The 26,758-nt window shown below is 34.3% G+C and overlaps 1 protein-coding gene and 1 pseudogene across 1 annotated transcript in view; one reads left to right on the top strand and one right to left on the bottom strand.

Moving 5' to 3' along the window:
• CEP85L (centrosomal protein 85 like) overlaps window positions 1-24,847 on the bottom strand; it is an 82,688-nt gene extending 57,841 nt beyond the window's left edge. The window contains exon 1 of the mRNA XM_057739204.1: window positions 24,694-24,847. The gene's annotated coding sequence lies outside the window, so the exon portion shown is untranslated. The remainder of the gene's footprint in view (window positions 1-24,693) is intronic.
• LOC130855483 (iron-sulfur cluster assembly enzyme ISCU-like) lies at window positions 16,953-17,469 on the top strand (annotated as a pseudogene).
• Window positions 24,848-26,758: the final 1,911 nt, after the last annotated feature.

Raw genomic sequence — 26,758 nt, forward strand, 5'->3', positions numbered from 1 at the left:
GGCCCAGAAGTGGCAGTGGTTGGGCAGCACTGGTGGTTTCCTCCAGTGGGGCAGGAGAGTGCCCACTGTCAGAGGTGATTGAGGCATATTACCCGGAAGCTGAACCTTAAGCCTGGTTCTCCAGCACTACTCAAAAATTCTGAGTTAACAAAACACCCTTAAATAAATCCCTCATGTGCTCAATCATCTAGACAACCTCTTCTGATTAAGAACACTAACTGATCCAAGTATGAAGCCAGGAGAATGTGGCCTCAAAAGAAGAAAAACAAATTATCCCATTTATCTGCAGTATGCAGTAGGTATCAAGAAAAGTTGCTCAAGATAAGTCTTGAAAGGTCAAAGTGAAGTAGAGTTGTATGAATCTTCAAGTGCCCTGCTACAGAAACAGCCTGGCCTTCGTTCAGCAAAAAAATGTGATATACCAAAAGTTTCCAAACAAAGGAGTGTGTGACATGATCAAAACTGTACTTAAGATGATTATTCTAGTAACTGTTGAGGACGAATTAAAGCAAAATGACTGGCAGCAGGAAGATTAATGGGCTACTATGGTAATCAGTAGAAAAAGGAAACGGAGAGGAATATGCTACTGAAAGTCAGTTCTAAATAGAAATAAGACAAATGACCCCAAAAGTCTATGGAATATTTGTATTAATACATTACAGCAATTTATCTACATCTATATATGTGTGTTACTATTCCTAAAGGAATATTTGTATTAAAATCATCATAGCCTCTTAAAAATATCTTTAATTTTTTAAAAAACAAAAGAATGAGTTTTATATCAAATTTAAAATTTCAGACTTTTACATTTTTAAAAAGCTGTAAGTAAAGACAGTGTAAAGGTTAAGTGTAATATTTCTGAAATCAGCATTTTTAGATTCAAATCCTAGCTCTACCACTTAGTAGTCACATGTGCTCAAATAAGTTAATTAACCTCCCTGCATCACAGTTACCTCATCCATAAAGTGCAGATGACAACAGTGAAGATTAAATAAAATAATACATGTAAAGGACTCAAAAGAATTCCTGGCACAAAGCAAAATGTCATTATTATTACACCATTGAAATAGCTAAAAGTAAGTGATATTTTCACTATAACAGGCGAAAGGCTAAATATCCATACTGTACAAAGAACTCCCCTCCCCCAAAAAACTAACACCAAAATCAAAACCCTAACAACCTAATCTTAAAATAGGTAAAGGAAATCAATAAGCAAACTACCAAACAAAAAATGCAAATAAAGAATCCATGTTTAAAACGTATGGACACCAAGTGGGGACAGCAGGGAGGGATGGGAAGGAATGAACTGGGAGACTGGCATACCAAATTGTACACTCTAAATATATAGTTTATTGTATGTTAACTGTAACTCAATAAAAGTTCTTAAAAAAATAAAAATAAATAAAAATAAAAACAAACAAACAAAAAAGAATCTATGTTTAATGGAGGCAGCCTAGGTGTCCATTGACAGATGAATGGATAAAGATGTGATACATATGTACAATGGAAAACTATTCAGCCATAAAAAAGAATGAAATAATGTCAGTTGCCACAGCATGGATGGACCTACAGATTATCATATTAAGTGAAGTAAATCAGAAAGAGAAAGGCAAATACCATACGATATCACTTATATGTGGAATCTAAAATATGACACAAATGAACTTATCTACAAAACAGAAACTTGCAGACTTGCAGACTTGTGGTTGCCAACGGGGGTGAGGAATGGGAGAGGAATGGATTGGCAGTTTGGGATTAACAGATGCAAACTAGTATATATAGAATGGATAAACAACAAGGTCCTACTGTACAGCACAGGGAACTATATTCAATATCCTGTGATAAACTATATGAAAAAGAATGTATAAATGTTTAACTGAGTCACTCTGCTGTAGAGCAGATTAACACATTGTAAATCAACTATACTTCAATAAAATAATTTTTTTAGAAAAGAATACTTTTTTACTCCCCCAAAAAATAATAAATAAAATTAATAAAAAAAAAATCTTTACCAGTACATTTTGCTAACAAAAAAAAAAAAAGAAAAGAATACTTTTTTAAAAAAAAAGATGCTTTAACTCACTAAATAGTAAAAGTGCATGCCCTATCATATTCATAAAATTATTAAAGGCTGCTAATATCCTAAGATGATAAGAACACAGAAACTGTTATAGCCTTTGGAAGAAGAGGGGCAATCTGTTTGTATACTTCAATGCTTAAAATATGCAAACATATAAGTGAATATATGTACACATGTGCATATGTATATAGAAATACATATATATTCATGGGCAGAGAAATGATGAGGAGGAATATACCCAAAGCTTAATAAACAAAGGTAGAAAGAGGAGAAAAGGAGAAAGATGCTTTCACATTTTACTTCATACTATGTCTTATTTTATTTTCAAAGAGCATAAATTTACCATTTGGCCAAACTTCTGCAAAGATGTTTCATTTTGTGACCTCAGAAAGTTTGAAATATCTCAAAGAACACTGTTAACTAAAGTATGAATTTTGTATCAGGTGACTGTCTCACTTTTCATGTCACAGCTGCAACTTGTGAGACCAGAGATCACCAGTCCTGGGTGTTACTTCTACCTAATAATGTGTTAACTTCCTGTCTACCTTGCTAGCTCAATATTTCCCAATTGCATAGAAAATCAACAATTGGTGATAAAAACCAATTCCACATCAGACTAGTATTTACTCCTACAAATCTGAAAGCTACTGATAATATATGCTGTTCATAGAACATTACACTGAGAATAGAATTTACTCCAAAGTCACTTATATCTGAAGTTCTCAAACTTTAGCATACAACAAAGTTACCTGGTATCTGGAACCCTACTCCAAGAGATTCTCATTTAGCTAGAGTAGAGAGGGTCCAGGAAATATCATTTTTTAATAAGTGATTCTGCTATTCTATTCATTCCACCTGGGACTGATTCCAGTTCTGAAGCCTTCAAGCTTAAATATCTTGAGTTCAACCATCACCAGTATCTGAGTTTCATTGTAAAAACTGATTTACTGTGGCATTCAGAATTCATTACTGTGAAAACTAAGGATTAAAGTTCAGTCTATCCACATACATGTGCACATACGCACACACACACAACATGAATTAATGAACAAAGTATTAAATATTTGATATAGATCCCTGAAAAAAAGAACCACTCTATCTTAGAGATGAATCAAAAAATAATTAATTTTGCCTAACAAAACACAATCAGAGATAGATGCAATGTGATTCTTAATGTACTTTACTATACTATCTAATAGTAGCCACAAATTCCAAATGCAAGTTATTACGATGGCATCCAGCCCATGTCTAAGTTAAAACAGTGAAATTTAAAACCGGCAGAAGGCAGTCCTTTTAAAAACCAGAGGACACGGTTTATAATATTCACAGAGAGGACAGAAGAGACAGATTTCAGCTTAAAGGGGAAAAACATAAGAAGAGGACACTGCTGTAACCTGATAATGCAAGTGAATTATATTTAAGATAAAGTTCTGAATTCTGAACAAAATCCCAACCTTCTGTTTCACTGTCATATTATTCTTACCTGGCAATTGGTATGAGATTGTTTCTTCTTCTCTTGTATACAGGGACAGTCCCTCTCTCTGCTCTTTCTTACAGTAAAAAGGAATTAAATTTAAAAAAAAAAACAACAACACATGTTCCAGATCTATATATTATAACAATAAATCATGAGCCTTTACAACTAAAGAAAAAAAATCAGAAAACTATATAACCCTATATCAAAATATTCTGATTTAAAATGTAACAGCTTAATATATTTTCAGTCAATATAAAATATAATATTTTATACTTTAAATAAAAATATTAAGCCTAACCCAAAGGCAATAATTAAGTTTTATAGAACACCATGACTTTCTCCCCTTCCTGCTAATGCCATGATCATGCGGCATATGAGAAAAAAAATTTTAAGCCACATTTAACTCTCCTTTTTTTTTTAAACGAATGTTTCTAAGTATTCCCTATATTTTTAGGTAAATACTTTTAAAATATTCTAAACTACACTCTGGTAGGAAAAGAGCTATTTAAAGAAACTCAGTTCAACTAAACAATCTTCTAACAACGTATTATGCGCAAGGCACTGTGCCAGGCAGAAAAGACAATGCAAATATATTACTCACAATAAAATATGAATATAGCCCTTCTCAGGGTTTACAATTTCACCATTACACACACACAGCTGTGGGACAGGACTAAAGCTTATCATAAGGAAACTACAAAACACCAGACAATAAGAAGTGAGCCAGAGAGAAAAGGCAGACTATTCATTAAAGGACTCTCAGAATGATAGCCAACTTCTTAACAGCAATAATGGAACCCAGAGCACAGTGAAATAATACCTCTGCAGGGTTAAGAGTAAATAATTGGCACCCAAGAATTGTTTGGAACGTGAAGCTACCTTTCTAGATTGAAGACAAAATATATTTTCTGCTAAATAAAAACAGAGCTTATCACCAAAGGACTCACTAAAAGAACTACAAACATTCCTTAAGTTTCTTTCACTGAAGAAGAAAAATGAGTCCTGAGCTGTAAAAAGGAATCTACCATTATAGCCAAGTTAGGGATGCACATTATAATTTCTACATTAACAACTAGAAGAATAGGCAGAGGTCACAACTGTATAGCCACAAGCTAAAGAATATAAAGCTGGACCTCTACCTTACACCTTCAACAAGTATTAACTCAACATGAGTCATAGGCCGAAATGCAACAGCTAAAACTACAAAACTCTTAGAAGAAACCATAGGTGTAAATCTTCATGATCTTAGGTCAGGCAGTGATTTCTTAGAGATAACACAAAAAGCCCAAGCAACAAAAGAAAATAAAGGTAAACTGAACTTCAGTAAAACTTTTAAAATTTTTGCTGCAAATGATACCATCAAGAAAGTAAAAGGACAACCCAAAGAATGGGAGGAAATTTCTGCAATCACACATTTGATAGGGACTTTTATCTAGATTATATAAGAAACACAACTCAATTATAAAAACACAAATAATCCTATTTAAAAATGGATGTGGATGGGACTTCCCTGGTGGCCCCAGTGGTTGAGAATCTGCCTGCCAATGCACGAGACATGGCTTCAAGACATGGCTTCCTGGTTCCGGAAGATCCCACATGACGCAGAGCAACTAAGTCCATGTGCCACAACTACTAAGCCTATGCTCTAGAGCCTGCAATCCACAACTATTGAGCCTGAGCCACAACCACTGAAGCCCATGCACCTAGAACCAGCGCTCCGCAACAAGAGAAGCCACAGTGATAAGAAACCTGCACGCCGCAATGAAGAGTAGCCCCCGTTCACCGCAACTAGAGAAAGCCCGTGTGCAGCAACAAAGACCCAATGCAGCCTAAATAAATAAATAAACAAATTTATTAAATGGATGTGGAATCTGAATAGTCACTTCTCCAAAGAAGATATACATGGTCTTATTAAAGTATATGAAAAGATGCTCAACATTTTTAGGGAAATGCCAATCAAAATCACAATGAGACACCAATTAGTATGGCTATCATCCAAATGATAGATAGTAAGGCAAGGATGTGGAGGAACTGGAGCTCTCATACAATGCTGATGGGAATATAAAATGGTACTGCTGCTTAGGAAATACTCTTGCAGTTTCTCAAAAGGTTACACACAGAGTTACCATATGATCCAGCAATTCCACTCCTAGGTATACACCCAAGAGAAACAGAAACATATTCACAGAGGCACTATTCTTAACAGCCAAAAAGTCAAAATAACCTGATGTTCATCAATTGATAAATGGATAAATAAAAAGTGGTACAATGGAATATTATCTTTTATTATGGTAATAGAAAGAAATGAAGTACTGATACATGCTACAACATGATGAATCTTGAAAACATTATGCTAAGTGAAAGTCAGTCACAAAAGACAACATATTAGACAATTCCATTCATATGAAATGTCCAGAAAAAAAATTTACACAAATTAGTGATTGTTTATGCATGGGAGGGAAGATGGGGAGTGACAGGTAACAGACTTTGGGGCGGGGTGGGGGGCCCTAAAATTAGATTGTGGTAATAGTTGAACAATTCTGAGAATATATTAAAAAGCATTAAATTGTATACTTTAAACAGGTGAATTGTATAGTATATGAATTATAGCTCATAAGAGATACTTGTGTATAACTTCTGATAGACTAGAAAGAAAATGTCATGAATCAAAAAGTGAATCAAAAGAAGGCAAGAAAGAAAAAACTTGAGAAAAGCAGAACAGAAAGTATACAATATGATTAAAAATGTATCAAAATTTAACAATCACAGTAAGTGAATATCCACTCAAAAGACAAGAATTGTCCACACAACTTTTTTATTCCAGCTAAATGTTTACAAAAGATACACCTAATATAATAAGTGCTATTTTGCCATTATGGAATCTGCATAAAGACTGAGAATGATTACATAAAAGAATTTTACAGAAATAACTGTCAAGAACATTAGGAAAACTATATGTCAGATATCAAGATCATAAAAAGCATACTTCCCTGAACTGCTTGCTTTTATTCGTTATATCTAGAGATGGTGAGAAAGAAGCTCCTGTTTCTCTACTGTTAAACCTACGGCCTATTCTTTTAGCAACTGTACTTGATAGCAATAGTACACAATCCTGTGCAAATCTTGGTTCTCATTTTGTTATTGTCTAATCATTATTACCAATTACCTTTTTTTCTTGAATATTTTATATTTTTTCTCAATTGTATTTTGAAGTCACTTCAAATCCTACTGAAGCAGAAAATAAGTGGAAAGTTCTAAAATTACTTGTTTAAAATAATTACAGAAGCCTACACTGCTCACAAATTAGTTCTCAAGCCCTTTATATATACTGTCCCTTAGCAACCATTCACAACAAACTAAGAAACTTCATTCTATAAGTTTATATAAAACAAGATAAAAGCTGTTTTTAAAAAGGAGGGGGGGGGCATTTTTGATCTCCAACCAGACTACTGGCAGCTTAACTAAAGGACAATCTGAAGTACAGTTTAAAGAGGCCAACAATTCAAGGCAAAACTAATTTTAAAAGCTGGTCAGTAAAAAAGCTCCTTTTCGTATTTACACAAAAACTTTATTTTTTTTCTTGACTGGCTTTTAAAATTTCATTCAACTGTACCCTTTCCTAGGTATCTCCTACTAGTTTCAATTTAGATTAAGTCTTGTCAGGCAGTTTACTTGCAAAGAGCTACAAGTGTTATTTCCTATAAAATATTTATAAATCAAGTTATAATGATCTCAAATTATGGGATATGATTTTCAAAAACTCAAATTTTCTCAGGAAAAAAACCTGTTACTTTATGACAGAACTGACAAGAAATTATCATTTGGTCCTCTAACCACCTGCATGTCTGGAGAAATGTGAAGTCATTAACCTCTTCCCTAAACCCATGGCTGTGTGACTGAAGAGCTTTTCCAGGTCAGAAGTACATGGGTTCATCACAGTTCTCGAAAATGGACTAAATTCAGCTCAGCTTGGTCAGGTTCAGGCATTCATATTCTACCAGGCCAAGAAGCAAAATGATAGAAAAAATGAGTGAGTGAATAGATGAATAGATGGATGAGTAACAATGAAGGTAAAAATGAGGTCCACAAAGATATAAAATATACCTCCAACAAACAATTTTAATTTCTGCAAATTTACTACAGCTGTAATGCTCTTATATGCCATGTTTAAAATTTTAAATTCAAATATTTTATTTTAAGCAATAAGGTAGATTAACAAGAAAATTAAGTAGAGACAGGGAGCAAAGGAAAAGGGTTATTTACTTTGCAGAAGAATATAAATCATAATTTTTAATACTGCCTTGAAACTGATTTTACAAGCAAAAAATATTGTGTGTATGACCTCTGACCTCTTTCCATATGCAAATGAAGAACTAAGTACATAAAGGTTAAATTACTTTACCAAGTACAGATCTCAAAATAGAATCCTGGTCTCCAGTTTCTCAGTCTAGTGTTACCTATACACTATCCTACACTACACCTCTCAGTTCTTCCTCCCCTCAAGAACAGGTATCTAACAGTGTGGTTAACGGCAGGGCTTTGGAGTTAGACTTGAAGAATCTCAGCTCCACCACATGAACTGCTGTGTAACCCCAGATACGTTATTAACGTCTTCTAAGTTTTATTTTTTCATCAGTAAAGAGAAGATAATTATATTTTACTTCAGAAGAACTCCATAATGAAAAATTTTTAAATCATGTATAGAAGTATAAAACCTCACATTGCAAAAATGTATGGTACATGTTCTCATTAATGTTAAGGTCAACAGACCAACTAATCCACTGTAATATCTAGAGGTCATGTTATGAGAGTACTCATCATCGGAGTCCTGAAAGTTCCAAAGATATGAAGTTGCAGCAACATAAGATTATTCACTAATGAAATGAACCTTAATAAAACAAGGAAACAGGTTAGAGAATGGTCTAAATATCATTAACTACACTTATAAATAGGTATAAAATTGTACCCAACATGTAATTTTCAAATTAACTGAAACAATCATGTAAACCTCTTATCATGATGCCTTATACATAATAAATGCTCAAATATTAATACTATTATAATTAAAATGTTAAGAGAGAACTCTTGATTTGCTTGAAAATATTACCTAAGATATGGGGGTGAGCACAGAATACCTGAAATAAGATGGCCACGTGTTATAATTTACAATTGTATAAGTTTGGTGTTGTGTGCATGTGGGTTTACCATTTTACCATTTTTTTTACTTTAGTATATGTTTGAAATATTCTGTAAAAAAAGAGTAAGAACAAGAGGATGTTTTACATTAAGATGAGGTGGTTTAAAGAAACCATTTAGCAAAGTAAACTAATGAAACCTATTCACTTTAATAAAATACAAAAGCAAAGAAAACAGAGCCCTGGGAAATTTTAATGACGTCTTCCAAAATTAGTGGTTGCCCAGGGTTGGGGGCATAGGGGTGTTGGGGGGCGGTGGTGGCTAAGGGGAGTGGGGTTTCTCTTTGGGGTAATGAAAATGTTCTAAAATTCATTCAGGTGATACATATATAACTCTGTGAATATAATACTAAAAGCCACTGAGTTGTACACTTTAAATGGGTGAATTATATGGTATGTAGTTATATCTCAATAAAGCTGTAAAAAACAAAGAATGTATGGCTTTCATTGCCTAATTACCTCCCAAATCATCTAATTTTCTCCTTTCCTACTGTCTTTTATGAACAAGTCACCGCTGGCTCCCACCTGCAATGCCAGTAGTCTCCTGGGATGCTGTTTTGCTCTCCTCTGATTCATCCTCAGAATGTTCTCTCACCTCCCAGTTTTGACCATGCTGTTCTCTCAGCCTAGACTACTCTCCTGCCTTGTTTTGCCCTGTCAGTTCTTACTTAGCATTTTGGTTCCCAGCTTAAACATCACTTCTTCCAGATGTCCTTCCCCTAATCCACTGGATTTAGGAATGTCCTCCTACCCTGTGTACTTTGCCTATCATACTGCTCATATTTTATGATAATTATTTCTTGTCTTGTCTTCTCCACTAGGCTTTAAGTATACTATAAACAGTGAAAATGTCTATTTAATTCTAACCTCTAGCACAGTACCTGACACACAGTAGACCTCAATAAATATTGGTTACATGAATGAATAAATGACTGAACAAGTCTTTACCTTACAAGACCTTAGTTTCTTCATAAAATAAAGACTATGCACCAAATGTTAACTTTCCTTATTTTTCTTCCTTTCTGACATATATTCACAGGATGACCTCAAAATTTATACTATTCAACAGTCTTATTATTTCTTAGTAAAAACAACTAACTAATGAAGATATGATTAAACTGAAGTCCATTTTTATCAGTCCCTCCTATCTGAAATAAATGAGGTTAATTAGATAAGAAAATTATCTCTGATACAAATTAGCATTTGGGAATTATCAGAGTAAAAATATTTAACTCTATCTGTACCTTTTTTTAGTAAAATATATAAATATGCTTCAAAATTCACCCCAAACAGACTATTAGAAATTACATTTAAAAGCTCAGATTTTAAAAAAAAGAACTGCATGTGAGCCTGCCTTTCAGACACCATGCGATTCAGGAGAGGTAGACTGTCCTGTGGAAGGTTCCAGACCAAGGTCTAAGCAAAACTTAAGTTCTTTTCTAGCCTCAGGGTCCTATACTCCCAGTCCTGTATTCCTCTTGCTTCTCCCTTAATCACTCAAATCTGGGACCACATCTAGGTTATGTCCTTCACAACAAGTGCTATATACCTGAAGTACAACTCTCCTCTTTGTGTCAAAGGCAGCTATTTATATATGGCCTCCAGGTCTCCAGCAAAGAAAACCGTGGAAGAAACTGGTGATCTGCTGGTGTGGCTTATATTACAATTTGGTAGTTCTGCAGGCACATCTATCCTCATGTCACAGATCTATTTCCTCCCACCCTGGAACCTGACACCCCATGAACAAATTACCACAGCTAAAAAGTGGTGTGGCTAATGTTAAATTAGTGTTCCCACTTGTTAAATATAAAAATCTCACACTCTTATTTAGCATTATTTGAAATCTCAAAATACCATAACTAAAAGCAAATCACTCAATGGTAATTTTAGAATATTTTTCTGTACTAGAGTCCCTTCCCTGCTGAGATTCTGATGTAATCCTCCCCATGCTGATCTCTGCAATTCTGCAGTTCTTCAAACAGAGTAAGTATTCAGTAAATGTTTATTAAATGAATAAATGAACAAGCTGCATGTGAGAGAGCAAAGAATAGAAAGATACCTTTATTTATATCAGGTCATTTACAAAACTGGATATTTATAATTCCTAGAGCATTTAGAGTCTGTATGATAAATACCTATCCTACACTCTTGTATGAATTTTAAGTTTTTAAATAATTAAAACACATTAAAATAAAAAATATTATGTTATTTAGCAACGGCCAAAGAGCATCAATTGGAACGTCAGTTATAAGCAAACAATACTATAGGACAGAGAGAGGGGACGGAGAGTGAAGGTCTAACTAGACAGTACCTTTTAGTTTAAAGTTTGATGACTTACTTCACAGCTATACTGTTTACTTAATGTATCATGGAATTTAAGTAAAATTTATTCATGTACTTTTATCTACACCCAAAAATTAAATTTACATTTAGTATATAATATAGAGGTACACCATTTAACAAATGTCTTTTAAACAAAGATAAATAATTACTAAGATAAATAAGAACTCAAATTTACTATTACAGGTTAATTATCTGAATTATATAACATGAGCACAATGTTATTTACAAAGAACAGAATTCAGAGGCTTGTGGCAAGATAGGCTTTTTCCTCCTAAACGCTCAAATTCCATCCAAATGTTACATATGAAAAACTGGTGCAATCACACCTGCTTGCCTTCATGTGGGTACCCATTGGTCTAGCAGCCAACTATGCTCTGAGACTCCAGGGGAATGTTTCCTCTTCCTCCTAATTAAGTCTGAGGGCCTGTACTTCACACCTGATGGGAGAATTCCAGCAGGAATTACTGACATTATTCTTTTTCCCCATTCCCTAACTGAGCAACAGAACTCTATAGAATATCAGGGATTCTCCAATCTAAAATCTTCCCTAACCCAAATATTTATATCTCACCATAGCCACCTTAACTAACTTTCTCTTTGCCAAAGGAACCAGGGCAATCCCACTGCAATGAAGCTTTTATCACTGTCAAAATGATAAAAGGAGTATGCTCCTAGTACTCCCAGACTGACAGTAGAATATAATTTATCATAGTCATAATGCTATTGATATAAATTTCTATTATATTAAATATTAAGTAGCGTGACAGGAACTATTTTGAGAAGCCAATATTGTTTCTACTGGGAAATATATATAACACACATACACACTCATAAAATCTTTGAAAGTTAACCGTTTACAAATTATACTGTCAATACCAATATGTCCAATAAAAATGTAACGCACGCTACATTTGTAACTGTAAGTTTTATAGTAATCACATCAAAAAAAAGGTAAAATTAACATTAGTAATATCTTTTATTTAATCCACTATACCTAAAATATATTATGTAATCAATATTAAAAAGTATTAATAAGATATTTTACAATCTTTTCAATACAAAATATTCAAATCTAGTGTGCATCTTACATCTCAATTTGGACTAGGCATAGTTCAAGCACTCAATACCCCCATGTAACTAGTGGCTACCATACTGAATCACACAGTTCTGTACTACTGTTTTCCATAAACTACCTCAAATATCTTCAGAAAGGAAATCTACAATAGCTGTAAATACATATAGTGTATCAAGTATAGTAAGTAAATTGTGGTAAGAGTTACATTAGGAGTTTTTGTTAATAGTCAGCCCCACGTTGTATGTAAATCATGCAGTTATTTTCTATGTATATTGAGGTCTTTAGAATAATCAGTGTTTTAAGAATTCAAATGCATTCACGCATTTCACCTAAAAACTGTCACAGCAAACGAAAATAATACAGCACTTCGTGCCACAACCTCAGAAATCAAGAACGTATACCCTCCTCGAAGACAAATATTAACAGTAAAAGAGTTAAAGGCAGTTAACTAAAATATTGTACAAATATACTCTAAAACAAACTCAAATTATATTTAGTAACAGGTCCAAATTTCATGTAAATTATTCAAAATTAATATAATTTTACACCACCGTAATTCTCAGCTGAGGTTTAGTACAAAGGAGATGAACACTTTTTAGGTTACTCTATTATGTTTGGAACGTAATAAAGATAGATTTGTTTAATTTTACAAATGAGAAAAAATAAAAAATACTTTATAGACCTATGGTTAGTGGATGATAAAAAGATTTATATAATCAAAGACCAAAGTACATAAAGTATATGTGAAGTGTGTATATAGAGATATTTAAAGTATCCACATGACACTGATATGAAATAATCTAATACACAGCATGTTAAAGCTGACGTTATGTTATAAATATCAACCTAATATACTCTAATGCAAGGCTATTTTCAATATTCAATAATCCTCCACAATGGTTATTTCCCTGAGCCCCTTACATTAAATAGATATGGCATGAAATAAACCCAACAATGAAAAACAAAGATTACAAATTAGAAGACTCAGGAAACTTACCAGAGAACAGAGAAAGTAAAAAACAAATGAATAGCTCCCACGAAGCAGAAATCATGAGAACTTCAGAAAAACATAAATTCAGGAAAGAAAACTACACTAATTGGAATCGTGTTATATCAGCAAACACGCTAAGCTTTCATTCTAAATAAATAATCTTTAATATGCCTGCTAAAACTATTTGTTATTTTTAAATAACATTTTTAAATAACTGACTTTTTTTTTAAATAGGAGTACCCTTCACCTCTGACAGTCAATAAATAAATTCAAAGTCATTCATTACTAGTACTATCACTCCAACCATAATTCTGAATCATTTTCCACAGGAACCCCTAGTTTCTGTTATTTATTGTCAGTCTCCCAGAGTCCTACTACTCCATCTTACTTTCATGCACCATTCTTATACTCATTCTCCTTTCCTAGAACCCTCGCCCTATTTGCCCTTTGTCTTCAAATTCTGACACTGCTTTATCCACATAGAATAGACTCTAAATAACACTACCTACCATGATCATGCCTTAAACTCAATGGATTCTTTGTCCATTAAATATTTTGTATAGTGCTCTGTAACATACCAGTAAAATCACTCACTGTTTTATGTAGTAACTTAAAAAACTAGCAGGGAAAGGAGTTAGAGTTCAACTTGGAGGTCATGGCAGGAAGTAAAGGAGGGCCAAAAAAAAAAACAACAACAACAACAAAACTTCACATCAGCCCAATTCAAGAAGAAAGTGAAAATTAGGCTCTTCATCCCTAAAAAATTATATGGACTTGTATTTCACACCTGATGAATTATTCAGTGAGAAAAGTAGGGATATTTGCTGTTAATGCAAATAAATTAGTTTTAAATTAATTCAAAGAATAAAGAGAAAAGGCAGTTTTCTAAATAGCAACAGAAAAGATGAGTAATATATAATAATACACAGCAGAATCAAAGGGTTTCTGGAGATTATAAAAAAAAGATATTATAATAGTTATATTCTCAATGAGGTATTCTCAGTTCTTCAGCCAGTCATTATGAAAATGCAGCATCCCAGCCCTAACATTGTGTAGCCTAGTCTGGAGGTAGAGAGGGGGAAGTTTTTTAAGCTCTCCCTGGACGAACTGAGGAAGGAAAATTCTCAGCTGGACCCAGATTAATACCATAATATTCTATGCAGAATGAAATAACTGACTATAAAAAGATGATTGAGTTTCTAAGCCAAAGCTTCAAAAAGCCAAAAAATGTATCTCTGAATCTCAAAGTCATAACACAGGAACAAACTTAATAGACAGTATGATATGCTTAAAGCAAACAGCTTTGCAATAGCACTAAAAGAAATCCCAGAGCATCCATCCTGCAACCTTTAAATCTCCAGATCTGTATCCTTCCCACATCTTTCTATCCTCAAAAATTAAGTTAATTTTTAAAGTTTAATGATGAGACCAAATAGCTAATGATACATTTTTTAACACTTTAAAGTAGTTTCCTGCTTTATTTTCAACTCTACTTAGACCAAATTACTCTCCAAAAATTTTATGCCTTTCTATTTAACCACATAGATGTAATAGAGAGTGTTGTGGATTGAATTGTGTGCCCCACACAGATACACTGAAATCTTAACCCCCCAGTACCTGTGAATGTGATCTTATTTTGAAGTAGGGTCTTTGGAGATGCAACCAAGTTAAGGTGAGGGCATACTGGATATGGGTGGGCTCTAAATCCAATGACCAGTGTCCTTATAAGGAAAAAGAGAGAAAAAGGGAGGTATCTGAAGACACAGAGAAGACCTAGAGAAGGTAATGTAAAGGAAGTAGATATGAAAGCTATCATGCCACAAACCAAAGAATGCCAGGGATTGCCAGTAACCACCAGAAGCTAGAAGAAGCAATTAAGGAAGACTTGTCCCTAGAGCCTTTGAAGGAAACATAGCCCTGTGGATACCTTGATTTTGAACCTGCAGTCTCCAAAACTATATACTTCTGCTGTGAGTGAGAAAATACACTTCTGCTGTTTTAAGCCACTGAGTTTGTGGTAATTTGTTATGGCAGCCCTAGGAAACTAACAGAGGGGAATATGGGTTAATAGTTCCAAACCTGCTTTACTTGTATACTGCGGGCTGAATAAACATGTAAATGGATGGTAGACGGTGGGAGGTATCTCACTGTTGGACAGGGATATTATAGACAAGTAAGGGAAAAAAGCTAAAATGAGCTCTGCTATATTGGATTAGAGTCAGAGACAACAGCATGAACTCATTTAGCTTAATACAGATACTTATGAATAGACACAGAAATAATTATAGATGTGCATGTAAACACAGGTAAGTATATATACCTATATAACCTAGTTCTGCCTCTCTGATAGCGTAGAAGCAATGACACCCCAGCAGTAACAAGCACTCCCAGCACCCAAATCTTGGTTTCTAAATACTATCCTCCAATAAAAAGAACCAGAGATCTTTGTAGAAATGGCTGATTCTAGGGCTACAGCAGAAAAAATAAAAGATGACCATGGAACACCTTACAGTGCCCAAAAGGAAGCACTCAAAAAACAAAAGGATGGGGATGGAGCACAAAATATCACAGGAGGAGTCAACCTGAAAGAGTTTTATTCTCTGAAGAGAACAAAAATCACTTCTAAAGTAATGATGTTAATACAAAGAAACAGCGCTAAGCAATTTAAGTCATATTACTAAATCTTCATAAGACATTTTTAACCGTTATTATCTCCAATTTGGAGATGAAAAATCTGAGGCTCAAATAAATGAGAAATTATTCAAGGTTGCACAGATAATTAACTGATAACAGGTTTAACCAAAGCTTAAGCTCTTAATCACCATATTGATAAGAGTAGTTATTTCATCTTTAGAGAACTAGTCTACTCATTTATATAATGGTCTAATTAATTATATCTAAAGTCCCATCCAATTCTAACACTATGGCTAATACCAAAAGAAAATAATTCTACTTACCACTTACAGCTTAAGAAAATATTCCATTAGTATAATCGAAAGCTTGAAAAAATATATATCTATATAATGAGAATTTCTTAAATACCTGAGGATTATACCAGCCTCTCACTGAAAGTAATGCCCTTAAAAGCAATTTTTTTTAAGATAATAATTTTTACATTTAGAGAAAACTAAATTTGTTTGGTTTAGTTTCTATTTCCTTACTGAAATATAATTCTGTCTTTATTGTATCAACTTTTTCTCAAAACTTTGATATCAACTTCAAAAGTAATACACATAAAATATTATACTAGAATGCTATTTCAGATCAATTAAGTAGAAAACTCCATTATACAACTGTCAACATAGCCTGCCGACTTTATCCCAAGGATCCCGATGTGAATGATAATACTTGAACAAATTTACAATAAAATCAATAGTCTTAAGAGTATTCATTCACAAACTAAATAAGGCCATGGAAAAAGAATAAAAAACCTTAAATTTAGGGAAGGTAAAAAGAAAAGTTAAAGAAACAGAAGCACTAGATATTTAAATTACTTTTACCTTTCAATTTAACAAAAGAATAGTATTTGTCATATAATAGGATTTTTTTTTTGGTAATTGACATTCCTATTTATCTGTTCCTTCATCACCTTTATATTTCCTTCCTTTCCTTGAGTTGTATGATTTAGTCAACTGATACTAGTTGTAAGACCATAATGAAATCAATATTCCATGCAACTGCTAGCAAAGTTATGACAGATAATAATAAAGTAAGATTTTTATTGGCCGACTCGCACACGCCCCCCTCCCTCGGTCTCTCGCGCTGGACATGCGCATGCGCAAGTCCGCAAGATGGCGGCGGCTGGAGCCCGCCGTTAGAGGTGAGCAGCTTCAGCCCTCCTGCGCCAGGCCCCGCGCCTGCCGGTCCGGGAGCTGTCAGCTTCGGTTCGGCGCTATCACATGAAGGCTGTTGATCATTACAAAAATCCCCGAAACGTGGGGTCCCTTGATAAGACATCTAAGAATGTTGGAACCAGACTGGGGGGAGCTCCAGCATGTGGTGATGTCATGAAATTACAGATTCAAGTGGATGAAAAGGGTAAGCTCGTGGATGCCAGGTTTAAAACATCTGGCTGTGGTTCTACGATTACCTCCAGCTCATTAGACACCGAATGGGTAAAGGGGAAGATGGTGGAGGAAGCCCTGAACATCAAAACAAAGACATCACCAAGGAGCTGTGCCTCCCGCCTGTGAAACCGCACTACTCCATGCTGGCCGAAGATGCCATCAAGGCCGCGCTGGCTGATTATAAACTGAAGCAACCCAAGAACCCAAGCAAGCCAAGAAAGGAGAGGCCGAGAAGAAATGAGCCCCCGGCAAAGCCTCCCGCAGGTCACACTGGCTGCTTGCCCCCCGCACCGTGCAGTCACGTAGGTTCAGAAGCCTTCGCACTACAATAAAAGCGCAGGGAGATCCACACAGCATTTGTCCTTCACGTTCTGACTCTAATGCAAGCAAAATACACAGTCTAGTTGTTCAGAATCCTGTGGCTTCTCACTTTCATCACCTTAACCTAAGTGTATGTCTATTTCAAATTGTGTGTATGGTCCCAAAACTGAAATCAATAGTTAAGTCTCAGGTCTGGGTACTCCTGAAGTGCACAAATATCTAACTTTACCTGAATCTATTTTGGGGAAGATTACCAGTAGAATGCCTTGGTAAGATTATTTGGTACGACTAAGTATTTTACATAAAACAGATCTGCATATATGTAATAAATAAAGAATGTAAGACAGTAAAAAAAAAAAAATTTTTATTAACAGTCATTAAAATTACATTGAAAAGATGGAAGAGATAGTCCTCTCTATACTTACCAGTAAGTGTAACTAAAAGTCATGGACATTATATCTACAACTAGATATAACTCCAACTTGGAGAGAAGAAAGCAGACCAGCTAGCAACCTCACGACCCAAGGAACAAGATGTCAGTAAAACTCCCTGGGTTTTCTTTTTGCCTTGTTATCTTGGACTTGGAGCTAAAAAAGCCAGCAACCCAGAAGAACCAAAGGGCAGAGCCAAAAACAGTCCCAACAAAAGCATGTTCTCACTACTCAACAGACCAAGAAAGAGTAAGCCTAACAAAACAGAAGATTTTTAGACAGTAACCATCCTCTTGAGGAAAATACCACAAAAAAAACTGCAGCCCTACCTGCACGGACACCAACAAAAGCCAAGTGGGGAGCCTAGACTTCCAACCTTGCCAAGTTGTAACAATGCAGTCCAATAACCCCACCAGGGCAGTATCAAAGAAGGACAGGTAAATAAACAGAACTTTCATCCCTGTCTGGCAAATATGAAGCCCTCTGCCCTTCACCCCTCCAACACATACACGTTTATGTTAGAGAAGGCCTAACAGAAAGTCTAGACATTCACCATCACCCAGCAGTAATGAGGCCAACAACATGGTGGCGTCAGTGATGATAACATGGAAAACCAGACTTGCCACTTCCACCCTTCAGCAACAAGGCACTCCCTTCCAAACTTCTCAGATGTCAACAAAGGCCAAGTGGGGAACTTGGACTTCTAACTCCACCTGGTAGTAAGGAGACAGTGCTTTCCCTGCTTCCCATGCCTGAGCAATATCTAACAAAGCTGTCTAACAGAAAAGGTTTAAATATACAAATTAATTAATATTTGTAAATCTTATGTTTACTTAGATGTAAATAAATATAGTTTATAAAACACATAATAAATGCAAATATAAACAATATTCATTATGTAGTAAATTAAATTCAGAACCTCATAGCAATACAAAATTCTCCAAGTCTCAATTGAAAATCATTTCTCATACATAAGAATCACTAAGTTCCCAAACTGAATGAAAAAGAGAAAATCAATAGATGCCAACACCATGGTAACAGAATTGTTAGAATTCTCTGACAAACATTTTAAAGGAATCATCATAAAATTGCTTCAATGAACAACTGAACATGCTTAAACATTGCCTAAAACAAATGACAAAACAGACAGCATTCATATACACACACAAAAGGTCTCAACAAAGAAACAGGAGATATAAAGAAGAACCAAAATAAAAAATTTATAACTGAAAAATACAACAGAAATAAAAACCTCAGTGGATAGGCTCAACAGTAGAATGGAGTGGACCAAAGAAAAATATTAGTGAAGTGAAAAACAGAACAATAAAAATTACCTAATCTGAACACCAAACAAAACAGAAGGAAAAACAAACAAAAAGGACAGAGCATCAGAGACGGGTAGGACAAAAACAAAAGATTTACACTTTGTGCCATCAGAGTCCCAAAAGAGGAAGAGGCTGGAAAAGTACTCAAATACAATAATGGTTGAAAACTTCCAATATTTGGCAAGAGGCATAAACTTGCAGATTCAAGATGTTGTACAAATCCCAAAAAGGATAAACCCAAATAAATCCACCTAAAGACCTGTAATATTAAATTTCTGAAAACTGAAGACAGAATCTTGAAAACAGTCAGGAAAAAATGAGAGCAGATTTGCATTCAGAAACCAAGGAGGCCAGAAAGAAGTGACAATATTTTTCAAGTACCAAAAGAAAAGAACTGTCAAACTAGAATTACATACCTACTGAAATTATCCTTCAGGAATCAAGGGGATATCAAGACATTCTCAGTTGGGAAAAAACTAAGATAATTTGTCACCAGCTCATGTATCTTAAAAAAGAATGGCTAAAGGGAATTCTCTAAACCAAATGGAAACAAGAAAAAAGAACCTTGGAACAACACAAAGGAAGAACACAGGAAGCAAAAACATGAGTAAATACAATATGCTGTCTGTCTCCTCTTGAGTTTCCTAAATTATGTTTGATAGTTGAAGTAAAAATTATAACACTGCCTGATATGGTTGTAAATATATGTAAAGGAAGAGCTGAAACAATTTTATTATAAATGCAGTAGGTAAAAGGATATAAAGGGAGATAATGTTTCTATACTCCACTCAAGCTCTTAAAATGGTAAGCTATGTATATGTAAATTATGTATATTATATATCCACATTATATATAATAAAACATATAATGTAGTACCTAAACCAACCACTAGAAGGGCTATACAAAGAGATACTTAAAAATACCATAGTTAAATTCAAGTAGAAGTCTAAAATTGTTCAAGTAACCCACCACAGCAAGGCAGGAAAATGAAAATAGAAACAAAACAAACAGAAAACCTGAGTATTAATACATCAATAGTTACATTACATGTAAATGGTCTAAATATACCAATTAAAAGACAGATTGCAGAGTGGATTAAAAACCATGATCCAACTGTATGCTGTTACAAGTAACTTAACTTTGAGTATAATGTTACAGACAAGTTAAAAGTAAAAGAACAGAAAACAGCATTTAAACATTAATCAAAAGAATGCTAGCAGGATAGGCTATATTAAATCAGATAAAGTAGACTTCAGCACAAAAAAAATTACTAGAGACAGAGAAGGACATTATATAATAATAAAAGAGCCAATCCACCAAGAATAAATAACAATTCTAATTGCATATGCACCAAACAACAGCTGCAATATATGAAGCAAAAATTTATAAAAAATAAGAAAGGCACAGATCTACAATCACAGTTGAGACTTTTAATACTTCTTTCTCACCAACTGAACCACTAGTAAACAGAAAATCAAGAGACAGAAAGAAATCATCAACACCATCAACCAACATGATCTGACATTTACAGAACATATACCAAACAGACCACATGTGGAGACCTAAAAGAAATCTTGACAAATTTGAAAGAAAATCGTAAAGTATGTTTCTGACCACAATGGAATTAAACTAGAAATTAATAACAGAAAGACAGTAGAAAAATCTCTAAACACTTCAAAACTAAACAACATGCTACTAAATAGCCCTGGGGTCAAAGAAGAAGTCTCAAGGTAAATTAAGAAAATATAATGAACTGAATGAAAACACAAAATATCAAAATTTGAGAAGCACAGCTAAACACTGTCTGAGAGAGAAATTTATAGCATTAAGTGCATACATCTTAAGAGGAAAGTTTCAAGTCAGTGTCTAAGCTCCCACCTTAAGAACTCAGAAAAAGAGCAAAATAAACCCAAAGCAGAAATAAAGAAATAATAAAGAGTAGAAACCAATAAAACTGAACACAGAAAACAAAAAATTAATGAAACAAACAGCTGATTCTTTGAAAAGATCAATAAAATTGACAAATTGCTACCAAGACTGAAAAATAAAAAAGGAAAGATGACACAAATTACCAATACCAGAAATGGAAAAGAGAATATCACTACAGAGGCTGCAGAAATCAAAGGGATAAGAGAATGCTATGAACAACTCTACATACACAAGTTTGACAACAGACAAAGGGGACTACGTCCTCACAAAAACAAACTACCACAACTCATCCAACATGAAAAATAATTTGAATAGTTCTATGACTATTAAGGAAATTTAATTCATGATTTTAAACCATAAAAAAAGATATTTCTAGGCCCAGATGGTTTCACTGAAAAATTCTAATAAACATTTAAAGAAGCATTAACACCATTCTACACAATCTCTTCCAGAAAATAGGAGGGAACACTTCCCATTTCATTTTATAAAGTTAGTACTACTATCCTGATATCAAAAGGAAAAACATTCCTATGTACAGGTGACATAATTGTCTACAGGGAAAACTCCAAGAAATATACCTCAAAACCCCTCCTAGAACCAAAGAGTGAATTCAGCAATGTCACAAGATACAATTAACATATTGATACCAAAATTGGAAAACAAAATGCCATTTACAATCACTCCCCCCAAAATGAAATACTTAGCTATAAATCTAACAAAACATGTACTGGACATGTATGCTGAAAACTATACAACACTGATGAATGAAATTAAGATCTAAATAAATGGAGAAACATACCATGTTTTGGATTAGAAGACTCAACAGAGTAAAAATGGCAATTCTCCCCAAACTGATATATGGACAACACAATTCCTATTCCCAGGGACTTCCTAGGTGGCGCAGTGGTTAAGAATCCACCTGCCAATGCAGGAGACACAGGTTCCATCCCTGCTCCAGGAAGATCCCCCCACATGCCACATGGAGCAACTAAGCCCATGAGCCAAAACTATTGAGCCTGTGCTCTAGAGCCCATGAGCCATAACTATTGAGCCCATATGCCACAACTACTGAAGCACATGCACCTAGAGCCCATGCTTCGCAACAAGAGAAGCCACAGCAATGAGAAGCCTGGGCATCACAATGAAGAGTAGCCCCTGTTCTCCACAACTAGAGAAAGCCCGTGTGCAGCAACAAAGACCCAATGCAGCCAATAAATAAATAAATTCATGAAAAAAAAATCCCAGCAAGAATTTTAAACTTATATAGAAAAGCAAAGCAACCAGAATAGCTAAAACAATTTTGAAAAAAAAATAAAGTGGGAATTATTCTGGTTTCAAGATTTATTAGGCAAAGAAAATGAACCTTAATCTAAAAATCTCACACTATGCAGAAAGAATCAGCATGTCTGAGTTTTCCACACTCTGCACATTCCAAGAAAGGTTTGGTCCTTATCTGGCTCCTAAGATGTAACCTCTAAATCCTTGAAATATCCTGCCTAATAAGAGTGTCTTTGTTTACCTGGGGACCTTGGGTAACTCCATATAGCCTATGCTAATAATGTAATTTATATGGGAGCCTTGAACCATGTAACATCAGCTTGACTTCTCCAGCGCTAGAGCCTAAGGTCATCCACACAGGCAGTCAACCATATCAACATAACCTACTCACAATAAAAACCCTGGACACCAAGTCTTGGATGACCTTGCCTGGTGAGCAATACTCTGTATGTGCTAATCACATACCACTGCTGAGAAAATTAATCACTGTCCACACAACTCCACTGGGAGAGGACAACTGGAAGTCTGGACCTGGTATCTCCTGGACGCTGCCCTTTGCTTCTTTTTGTATTACTAATTTAAATCTGTATCCTTTTGCTGTTAAAAAACAAAACAAACAAAAAAACCATAACCATTAGTATAACAGGTTTTCTGAGTTCTAGCAAATAACTGAGCCTAAGAGTGCTCTCAGGGACACTCAAACACAAACACATGATAAAAAATTAATTCAAAATGGATCACAGACTTAAATGGAAAACAAAATTTTAAAAAATTTTAGAAAAAAGACCAAAACAAAAAAAAAGTGTATTCATGATCTGGGACTATGCAGAGTTCTTACTTAGCCTTGACCCCAAAAGCACAATCCATGTAGGCAAAAACGGATACACTGGACTCACAAGCTTAAAAACTTTTGCTCTGCAAAAGACACTATTAGAAGATGAAAAGACAAGCCAGACTGGAAGAAAATGTTTGCAAACCAAATAGCCAACAAAGGATTAGTATCTGAAATATATAAATAACTCTCAAAACTCAACAGTAAAAAAAGGAAAAAACCCAACTGGAACATGGGCAAAAGACATGAAGAACATTTCAACAAAGAGAACATACAGATGGCAAATAAGCATGTGAAAAAATGTTCAACATTATTAATCTTTAAGAAAATGAGAATTAAAACCACAGAGATATTACTACATTCCTATCAGAAAGGCTAAAATTTAAAAACCACCAAAGAAAAAATTAATTAATTAAATAAGATAAAAACCACCAAGGGCTATTAGCAAAGATGAAGAAAAAGCTGGATCACCCATACTGATCCATTTTCATTGCTGACGGAAATGGAACAGTCACTTTTGAAAATAGTGTGACAGTTTCTTTAAAAACTAAACATGCAACTAACTGCCATATAACCAGCAACTGTGCTCCTGGACATTTACCACAGAGAAATGAAGACATATGTTCACACCAAAACCCATACATGAATGTTTACAGCAGCTTTATTTCTAATAGCCAAAAACCGGAAACAACCCAGATGTCTTTCAGCGGGTTAATGGTTAAGCAAAATGTGGTCTATCCAATACCATCATTGCTAACTACAACTCAGCAATAAAAGGAAATGAACTATTGATACATGCAACAACCTGGATGAATCTCCAGAGAAAAAAGCCAATTCCAAAGGGTTACATCCTGTATGATTCCATTTATAGGGCGCGCTTGAAATGACAAAATTACAGAAGTGGAGAATAGATTAATGGTTTCCAAGAGTTAAGAAGAAGAGGGAGGGGAAGTGAGTGTGAGCAGAATAAGGTATATTGTGGTGATAGAAATGTTCTATATTTTGACTATATCAGTGTCAATATCCTGGTTGTGATCTGAAGTGTAGTTTTGCAAGATACTAAGTTTGGGGTGAGATAAAGGGTGCACAGAATCTGTGTATTATTTCTTTAAATCACATGTGAATCTACAATTATTTCAAAATATAAAGTTTAGTTTAAAAATGAATGAAGGAAAAATTAATACAAGCAGAGGAACAATTTCATTTGATATATAACAACACTGAACACTATTAAATATTCAAACACTACTTTATAACTTAGTTTAGAACAATAAAACATATCCCTTGAATTTTCTCAATCACGACCATTCTACAAAGATTCACGTCTAACCAATAAGAATTCAGCTCACCTTCCACGCTGTCAGAACAGGAAGTTCCAATGCCAGTGTCACCACTGTCAGAAGCTATACTATGTCTCCTGATATGGTTATTTCGCTGGTTAGATGGAACGGTTGTGGCCTGCCACAATGATTCATTACCAGGTAACCATGCTGATGAAGAGTAATCTGGGCCTATAAAGGAAAATATGCAAAAGTTAACACTTTCATAATGTCTGTGAGTAGGCAGAAGACATCTTTTGACCTGGTAAAAAATAAAAAGCTTATTTTCTGCCAAAAATAATTTAAATAGATCAATGATACCTAAGATTCACCAAATAAACTTATCACACATATAAAAATTCAGTGCTGATTTAGCAGCTCCCTCTGGCTGAAGAACTCTCATTTCTGCTTATAGACACTGAACTTTTAAACATGGGAACTACTGTCTGATTTAAAATGTCAACTCTTATCATCAATCTATCTGGAAATGTCAGTACTCTGCTTTGTAATATTTGACAGGTAGGCATCTGTGATCCCACACACAAGCATTAGCTGAGAATTGGGACTCAGGGAAAATCTAATCAAATCATACTGCATGACAATATAAGTAAAATGTGCTCGTGGAAGGTCAAAAAAATCTATTTTTTCCTACTATATCCTAACCACTTAAAATTTAAAATTCTTTTCCATTATTTTAATTGATTATATTTCTTTAGTTATCTTTTGATAAAAGTTTAACACCAGAGCATTTTCCTGGCTGTCTGCTTAATTTTCCCTTTTGAGTTACATTAAATCTTCATTGTTTAGCTAATTTATCACTTTGCAATGTTCTCTTAATCTTTATTTTCACTTATGTTATCCATTTTTACTTAAATTACACTTGCCTTTTTCTGACTTATCCATCGTTTTACCTTTTTGCTCACCTCATTCTTTTACTGTCTACAATGCCACTCAAAATATACTCATGGACCAATGTCAGTCTGTGAACTATTTATTACTAGGTCATAAAAATTAGGTACAGAAATAAAGGACAAGCATTGAAAAATGTTTATAGTAATTTGAAAGAGCAATTTTAAATCCTGAATTTTATACAAAGTTATAGTAGCACATATCTTTGCTAATGATTAACACAGACTCCAAAACTGAAGCCTGTAGACTTATTTGTGGGAGTTAATAAGCTCTGTACAAGCCTTCATTTCAATTATAGCCTTGAAAATTAGTATGCATATTATAGATGACCTGAGGAGTTACCTTAAGGTAGACTTATTATCATGTAATTATAATTACGGGTCTTATGTTTACAATTGCAGTTGCTTCTAAGTTAAGGGGAAATGACTGGGCACTTACCATGATGTGAAAAAAACATCATTACAGAAATATCATGTTACATGCTATTGAAATTGACATGCAAAGAGAGCTTTCTAGCAGTTTAATAACCATAAGGATCACAAAATGACACACATATCCACAAAATTTATTACATCATTTTTTACCACACTTAGGAATAGGCATTCTCTACATTAACATCAAAATACATGAAAAGATTAATAATAAAACCAGACCTAAAGCAATTTTCTACCATATTAACCCCAACATTAAAGATTTAGTTTCAATAAAACATTATGCCAAATTATTATCTTTAATTTCTATTCATACATAATTTATAAATTAAGTTTGAGTTTTATATATCCATGAAGTATACAAACAGCCTTAAAAGCCATATATATTTAAATTAACTCAAGTTTAAAAAATAGTGGCCAAAGAAACACTTCTACCAGCTTTGAGATCCAGAACAACCACTTAAAACTTTGTAGATTCTAGACCTATCTCAGAATGGGATTTACCTTAATTCATCTGATTAAGCACTCACACATTAAAGCACCAGGTGAAGGCATTTTGTCACCAGATCTGCTCCAACTCTGATTTGTCTATAACCTGCACCAAAGATATTTTCTTTAAACAGCTCCTCAGGTAATATTCCATTTAAATGAACTCAAAGTTCTATCTAAACCATTATCAAAAAGGGCAACCAGCCTACTACTTTCTCTCCCAAGTGCAAACCTATTAGTTGAAGAAATATTTTCTTAGGACTACT

The sequence above is a fragment of the Hippopotamus amphibius genome, chromosome 6 (genome assembly GCF_030028045.1).
Source record: "Hippopotamus amphibius kiboko isolate mHipAmp2 chromosome 6, mHipAmp2.hap2, whole genome shotgun sequence".
NCBI lineage: Eukaryota > Metazoa > Chordata > Mammalia > Artiodactyla > Hippopotamidae > Hippopotamus > Hippopotamus amphibius.